This window comes from Cherax quadricarinatus, chromosome 6 (assembly GCF_038502225.1).
Source record: "Cherax quadricarinatus isolate ZL_2023a chromosome 6, ASM3850222v1, whole genome shotgun sequence".
NCBI classification, from domain to species: domain Eukaryota; kingdom Metazoa; phylum Arthropoda; class Malacostraca; order Decapoda; family Parastacidae; genus Cherax; species Cherax quadricarinatus.
Window position 1 is genome coordinate 7,464,475 of NC_091297.1, and position 8,767 is coordinate 7,473,241.

Consider the following 8,767-nt stretch of genomic DNA (forward strand, 5'->3'; position numbering starts at 1 on the left):
GCCTGAAACAGATTAGAGAGACAAATGACAATTCAGATGTGACATCAGGGAATTCAAAGTCAGGCGCAGACAAGGGGATGGTAAGCAACAACGGAGACATGCCGTACACAAAGGCCTATCAGACCCACCCGTGGGGCCAGGGAAAAGACGATGAGCACACTGAGATCAAACGACAGGTCCGAAGACAATGAAGGAAATTCAAAGTCAGGCGCAGACAAGGGGATGGTAAGCAACAACGGAGACATGCCGTACACGAAGGCCCTATCAGACCCACGCGGGGCCAGGGAAAAGACGATGAGCACACTAAGATCAAGCGACAGGTCTGAAGACAATGAAGGTTTGTTATATGCAGAGATTCTAACAGCCAACTGCAGTAGCAAGGGACAGCTGGTCAGGAAAGACAGTTCACTGAGAATAGAAGTTTCAGATATGACAGGGACTGAAGGCAAGAACATGTCAATGGAAGGAAATAAAATGCCTCAGAGGAAGCAGATGGAGACTCAGTGGGAGGAGGAAAGGGGCGAGGTCAGTTTTTGTGTACGGGCTCCAAGAAGCCAAGGGGGCCAACTTTGAAGAAATAAAACAGGAGGAGAAAAAAATGATTGAGGGCATCATGAAAACAATAGGGGGAGGGGCAATATGACCCAGGTGACAAATTTTCAGAGAATTGGGTGGTTTTGCGAGTGGGAAGGATCCGGCCTGTCAGAGTAACTTTCAAGGAAGAATCAGTTCGAACCAGGATTCTGCAAGAGAAAGCAAGACTGAGGGACAAAGAGGGGTACCAGAGAGTATACCTCGACCGCGACAGAACACAAGAAGAAAGGACTACACTGAAAGAGATGGTACAGAGACGCAAGGAGGAACGAGAAGCAATGAAAATGAGCAGGACCCAGACACAGGAGGAAGGGCAAACACACCCCACAGAATCTCCCACCAAAAGACTCCACCCGCGACATTCCCAACGCAACTGAGCAACCTATACTACAACCCACTCACTGTTCCCTCTGCCACCAACCCCCATATCACAAACCTCACCCCAACAGCTGTCCCTTATGGGCATTCTGACCCCACCCCCATCAACACAAACCCCACCTACACCACAGCCCCATATAGGCCCCCACCAAGGCTCTCGCTCCCCCAACCCCAATATACTTGCATGACCACAATGATAGAAAAGAAACTAAAGGTTTGGTACACAAACGCAGATGGAATAACGAATAAAACATGAGGAGTGGAATGAAAGAATCAGTGAAAAATCCCCAGACATCATAGCAGTCACAGAAACAAAACTCGCTGAGACAATAACAGACACAATCTTCCCAACAGGATATCAGATCCTGAGGAAAGATAGAAGGAGTAGAGGGGGAGGAGGGGTTGCACTGCTCATAAAACACCAATGGGGATTTGAGGAAATGGAAGGGCATGGACATGATTGGAGAAAGAGACTACATTGTAGGTACAATTCAGTCCGGAGAACATAAAGTAGTCATTGGAGTGATGTATAACCCACCACAGAACTGCAGGGAGGCCAAGAGAGGAGTACGAAGAAAACAACAGGGTGATGGTGGACACACTGGCTGAGGTGGCAAGAAGAGCTCACTCGAGCAGAGCAAAGTTACTGGTAATGGGCGATTTCAACCACAGGGAGATCGACTGGGAAAACCTGGAGCCACATGGGGGTCCCGAAACATGGAGAGCCAAGATGATGGATGTGGTACTTGAAAACCTCATGCATCAACATGTCAGGGACACAACCAGAGAGAGAGGGGAGGATGAGCCAGCAAGACTGGATCTTGTGTTCACCCTGAGCAGTTCAGAAATTGAAGACATCACTTACGAGAGGCCCCTTGGAGCTAGCGATCACGTGGTTCTGAGTTTTGATTATATAGTAGAGTTACAAGTGGAGAAGGTAACAGGAACTGAAGGGGACAGGCCAAACTATAAAAGGGGGGACTACACAGGTATGAGAAACTTCCTGCACGAGGTTCAGTGGAACAGAGAAATGGTAGGAAAATCAGTAAACGAGATGATGGAATATGTGGCAACAAAGTGCAAGGAGGCAGAGGAAAGTTTTGTTCCCAAGGGAAACAGAAATAATGGGAAGACCAAAACGAGTCCTTGGTTTACCCGAAGGTGTAGGGAGGCAAAAACTAAGTGCAACAGAGAATGGAAAAGGTACAGGAGGCATAGGACCCAGGAAAACAAGGAGATTAGTAGAAGAGCTAGAAACGAGTATGCACAGATAAGGAGGGAGGCCCAGCGACAGTATGAAAACGACATAGCATCGAAAGTCAAATCTGACCCGAAACTGCTGTATAGCCACATTAGGAGGAAGACAACAGTCAAGGACCACGTGATAAGGCTGAGGAAAGAAGGTGGAGAACTCACAAGAAACGATCAAGAGGTATGTGAGGAGCTCAACACGAGATTTAAGGAAGTATTTACAGTAGAGACAGGAAGGACTCTGGGGGGACAGACCAGATGGGGACACCAGCAAGGAATACACCAACAAGTGTTGGACGACATACATACAGATGAGGAGGAGGTGAAGAAACTGCTAATGGACATCGATACCTCAAAGGCGGTGGGACCGGACAACATCTCCCCGTGGATCGTTAGAGAGGGAGTGGATATGTTGTGCGTACCACTTACCACAATCTTCAACACGTCCCTGAAAACTGGGCAACTACCTGAGGTATGGAAGACGGCAAATGTAGTTCCCATTTTCAAAAAAGGAGACAGAAAAGAGGCACTAAACTATAGACCTGTGTCATTGACGTGTATAGTATGCAAAATTATGGAGAAGATTATCAGGAGGAGAGTGGTGGAGCACCTGGAACGGAACAAGAGTATAAATGCCAACCAGCACGGATTCATGGAAGGCAAATCCTGTGTCACAAACCTTCTGGAGTTTTATGATAAACTAACAGAAGTAAGACAAGAGAGAGAGGGGTGGGTTGATTGTATCTTCTTGGACTGCAAGAAGGCATTTGACACAGTTCCTCACAAGATATAAGTGCAGAAGCTAGAGCATCAGGCGCATATGACAGGAACGGCACTGCAATGGATCAGAGAATACCTGACAGGGAGGCAACAATGAGTCATGGTACGTAATGATGTATCACAGTGGGCACCTGTGACGAGCGGGGTCCCACAGGGGTCGGTCCTAGGACCAGTGCTATTTTTGGTATATGTGAACGACATGATGGAAGGGTTAGACTCAGAAGTGTCCCTGTTTGCAGATGATGTGAAGTTAATGAGGAGAATTAAATCTGATGAGGACCAGGCAGGACTTCAAAGAGACCTGGACAGACTGGACACCTGGTCCAGCAAATGGCTTCTCGAATTTAATCCTGCCAAATGCAAAGTCATGAAGATAGGGGAAGGGCACAGAAGACCACAGACAGAGTATAGGCTAGGTGGCCAAAGACTGCAAACCTCACTCAAGGAGAAAGATCTTGGGGTGAGTATAACACCGAGCATTTCTCCGGAAGCTCACATCAATCAGATAACTGCTGCAGCATATGGGCGCCTGGCAAACCTGAGAACAGCATTCCGAGACCTTAGTAAGGAATCATTCAAGACACTGTACACCGTGTATGTCAGGCCCATACTGGAGTATGCAGCACCTGTTTGGAACCCGCACTTGATAAAGCACGTCAAGAAACTAGAGAAAGTACAAAGGTTTGCCACAAGGTTAGTTCCAGAGCTAAGGGGAATGTCCTATGAAGAAAGATTAAGGGAAATCGGCCTGACGACACTGGAGGACAGGAGGGTCAGGGGAGACATGATAACGACATATAAAATACTGCGTGGAATAGACAAGGTGGACAAAGACAGGATGTTCCAGGGAGGGGACACAGAAACAAGAGGCCACAATTGGAAGTTGAAGACACAAATGAGTCAGAGAGATATTAGGAAGTATTTCTTCAGTCATAGAGTTGTAAGGCAGTGGAATAGCCTAGAAAATGACGTAGTGGAGGCAGGAACCATACACAGTTTTAAGACGAGGTTTGATAAAGCTCATGGAGCGGGGAGAGAGAGGGCCCAGTAGCAACCGGTGAAGAGGCGGGGCCAGGAGCTAAGACTCGACCCCTGCAACCACAAATAGGTGAGTACAAATAGGTGAGTACACACACACACACACACACACACACACACACACACACACACACACACACACACACACACACACACACACACACACACACAAACACACACACACACACAAACTCATACACACACACACACACACACATACACACGCACACACACACACGTACACACACACATACACACACACACACATACACATACACATACACACTAGGACTCGACCCCTGCAACCACAAATAGGTGAGTACAAATAGGTGAGTACACACATACACACACACACACACATACATACATACAACACACACACACATACATACACACATACACACATACACACACAGATATACACACATATACACATTATATTACACACACATTACACATACATTACACACATACATATTATTACATTACACACACACACACACATTACACACATACACACACACACACACACACACACACATTATTACACATACACACACACACACACACACACACATTCACACACACACACACACAGGAACAGGAAGTACTTGTAAGCTGTAGTACACACGCAAACACACACATACACAGGATTTCACACCGTCCTGTGAACTGACCATCTGAACCTTGCTCCTCCTCCCCCCCTCTTCCTATCCTAGGTAGAGACATATCTACCTTTCCTCACTCTTTACCTATATCTCTCTCTCTACCTATCACTCTCTACCTATCTCTCTCTCTCTCTTCCTCTCCCATCTCTCCCCTCTAACATCTCTTACCTCTAACACCTCCCCCTCTAACATCTCTCCCCTCTAACATCTCTCCCCTCCCATTATCTCTCCCCTCTCCCTTTCCGCATCTCTCTCCCCTCCTCCCCTCCCTCTCCCCTAGCCTCTCTCCCCTCTCTCTCTCTTCCATCTCCCCCTCTTTCCCACTTCTCCCCTCTCCCCTCCCCCTCTCTCTCCCCTCTTTCTTTCTCTCTGTCTCTCTCTCCCCTCTCGCTCTCTCTCTCTCTCTCTCTCTCTCTCTCTCTCTCTCTCTCTCTCTCTCTCTCTCTCTCTCTCTCTCTCTCTTTCTCTTTCTCTCTCTCTCTCTCTCTCTTCTCTCTCTCTTCCCCATTTTCCCTTCTAACTCTCCCCTCCTCTACCCTTCCCTCTCTCCCCTCCCCTCTCTCTCACTGTCCCTCCCTCCCCTCTCTCCCCTCTCTCTCTCTCTCCCTCTCTCCTCTCCCTCTCTCTCCCTCCCTCCTCTCTCCCCTCTCTCTCTTGCTCTCTCTCTTCCGCATTTTCCCTTCTAACTCTCCCCCTCTCCTACCCTTCCCCTCACTCTCTCTCTCCCCTCTCTCTCTCTCACTCCTCCTTCCCCTTCCCCTTTTCTTCTACTATCCCCCTCTCTCTACCTCCTCTCCCTCCCTCTCTCTCTCTCTCTCTCTCTCTCTCTCTCTCTCTCTCTCTCTCTCTCTCTCTCTCTCTCTCTCTCTCTCTCTCTCTCGCTCTCTCTCTCGCTCTATCTCTCCTCTCTTCTCCATTTTTCCCTACTCACCCTCTCCCCCTCTCCCCTCCTTCCCTTCCCTTCTCTCTCTCCTCTCACACTCTCTCTCTCCCTTTTCCTTCTCATCTTCCCCTCCCTCTCTCTCCTTCTACCTTTCTCTTCTCTTCTCTCACATGGTGGGGACTCACAGAACCAAGGATCAGATGAGAACGGTTCTGGTAGGGAGGAGTGGATGGAGGAGCAGTGGAAAAGGATGGAACAAGAGTGGGAGAGAAAATTAGGAGAGCTTTCTGAAAAAATGGAGAAAGAGCTCTCTGTGAAATTGGAAAAGAGGTTGGAGAAGGAGACAAAGAATTGGGAGGCACAAGTCGAAACTGCAGTAGCCAAGATAAGGGTCCTAGAAGTTGAGATAAATAGGCTGAAGCGAGTTACAGGGGCAGTGACCAGAGAAGACACAGCATATGAAGCTGCGAGGCCGAACAGAAAGGAAGGAATTATGAATTATGCTAAGGTCATATCAGCCTGCCAAGGAGGACCAAGGAGTGAAAGGGAAGAACAGCTGGTTGCAGATGGAGAGGGTGATAGGTTGAATGCTGAGGCACAACCAGGCTATCAAGAGCCACTGGAAAAATCAAGGGAGAAACTGACCACATACAGGCAGGATCCAGAGTCACAGAGGGTGAGGCAATGGGAGGAAGAAAGGGCAAAATCAGTGTTTATCCATGGGCTTCAGGAGAGAGAGGAAAGGACACACACTGAAAGGCAGCAGGAAGAAAGAAAGGAGATTGAGAAAATCATCACGGAAATAGGTGATGGGATGGACGAGATTGTAAATTTTCAGAGAATAAGGGGGTACTCGAAGGGGAGAAACCGACCAATCAAGCTGATTCTCAGGACGGAAACAGTGCGGAACAGGATCCTCCAAGAGAAACCACGATTGAAATACTCGGAAGAGTACAAGAGGGTGTTCCTAGACAGAGACAGAACAAAATCAGAACGACAGCAGCTGAGGGAGAGGACAAAAAAGCGAAAGGAGCTAGGAAAAGAGACAAGGATGGAACCAGCAGAGGTCAGTCAGAGCAGAACAGAACAGCAAGGGCAAGCACACACACAACTATTCTCAGAACCATACAACCTATCACACCATCCCAACACACACTACAATTCATACCCACAGCCTCCACCCAACACCGAGCTATAGAATCCCACAGTATGCCACCAGGTCCCCCACCCTCACAGGCCCCCCAAACCACAGTGTTGGAAAGGAAACTGAAGGTATGGTACACAAACGCTGAAGGAATAACAAATAAGTGGGAGGAGTGGCATGAAAGAGTCAAAGAAGCATCACCGGACATCATAGCTCTCACAGAAACCAAGCTTACAGGTATGATAACAGATGCCATCTTTCCAACGGGATACCAAATCCTGAGGAAAGACAGAGGGAACAGGGGGGGGGTGGAGGAGTGGCGTTGCTGATCAAAAATCGCTGGAATTTTGATGAGCTGGAGAGAAGAGACAGCGGAGAAGAAAGTGATTACATAGCGGGAACACTTCACTCTGGAGGTCCCAAGGTGGTAATAGCAGTGATGTATAACCCACCACAGAACAGCAGGAGGCCAAGGCAAGAGTACGACGAGAACAATAGAGCGATGGTTGACACACTGGCTAGAGTGGCCAGAAGAGCTCATGCACGCAGGGCAAAGCTCCTGATCATGGGTGACTTTAACCACAAGGAGATCGATTGGGAGAACTTGGACCCACACGGGGGCCAAGATACATGGAGGGCTAAGATGATGGAGGTGGTACTGGAAAACTTCATGTGCCAACACGTAAGGGACACTACAAGAGAGAGAGGAGAGGATGAACCAGCAAGGCTGGACTTAGTATTCACCTTGAGTAGTGCAGATATCGAGGACATCACATATGAAAGACCCCTTGGGGCCAGTGACCATGTAGTTTTAAGCTTCGAATACACAGTAGAGCTACAAGTGGAGGGAGAAGCAGGAAGGCCAGGACGAATGAAGCCAAACTACAAGAAAGGGGACTACACAGGAATGAGGAACTACCTGAACGGGGTTCAGTGGGACAGAGAACTGGCAGGGAAGCCAGTTAATGAGATGATGGAATATGTAGCAACAAAATGCAAGGAGGCTGAGGAGAGGTTTGTACCCAAGGGTAACAGGAATAATGAAAAAGCCAGGATGAGCCCATGGTTTACCCAAAGGTGCAGGGAGGCAAAAACCAAGTGTGCTAGGGAATGGAAGAAATATAGAAGGCAAAGGACCCAGGAGAATAAGGAGAACAGTCGTAGAGCCAGAAACGAATATGCACAGATTAGAAGGGAGGCCCAAAGACAATATGAAAATGACATAGCAGCGAAAGCCAAATCTGACCCGAAACTGTTGTACAGCCACATCAGGAGGAAAACAACAGTCAAGGACCAGGTAATCAGGCTAAGGAAGGAAGGAGGAGAGACAACAAGAAATGACCGTGAAGTATGTGAAGAACTCAACAAAAGATTCAAAGAAGTGTTCACAGAGGAGACAGAAGGGACTCCAGAAAGACGGAAAGGTGGGGCACACCACCAAGTGCTGGACACAGTGCACACAACCGAGGAAGAAGCGAAGAGGCTTCTGAGTGAGCTAGATACCTCAAAGGCAATGGGGCCAGATAACATCTCCCCATGGGTATTGAGAGAGGGAGCAGAGGCGCTGTGTACCCCTAACAACAATATTCAATACATCTATCGAAACAGGGAGATTGCCTGAGGCATGGAAGACAGCAAATGTAGTCCCAATCTTTAAAAAAGGAGACAGACATGAAGCATTAAACTACAGACCAGTGTCACTGACATGTATAGTATGCAAAATCATGGAGAAGATTATCAGGAGAAGAGTGGTGGAACACCTAGAAAGGAATGATCTCATCAACAGCAGCCAACATGGTTTCAGGGACGGGAAATCCTGTGTCACAAACCTACTGAAGTTCTATGACATGGTGACAGCAGTAAGACAAGAGAGAGAGGGGTGGGTGGATTGCATTTTCTTGGACTGCAAGAAGGCGTTTGACACAGTTCCACACAAGAGATTGGTGCAAAAACTGGAGGACCAAGCAGGGATAACAGGGAAGGCACTACAATGGATCAGGGAATACTTGTCAGGAAGACAGCAGCGAGTCA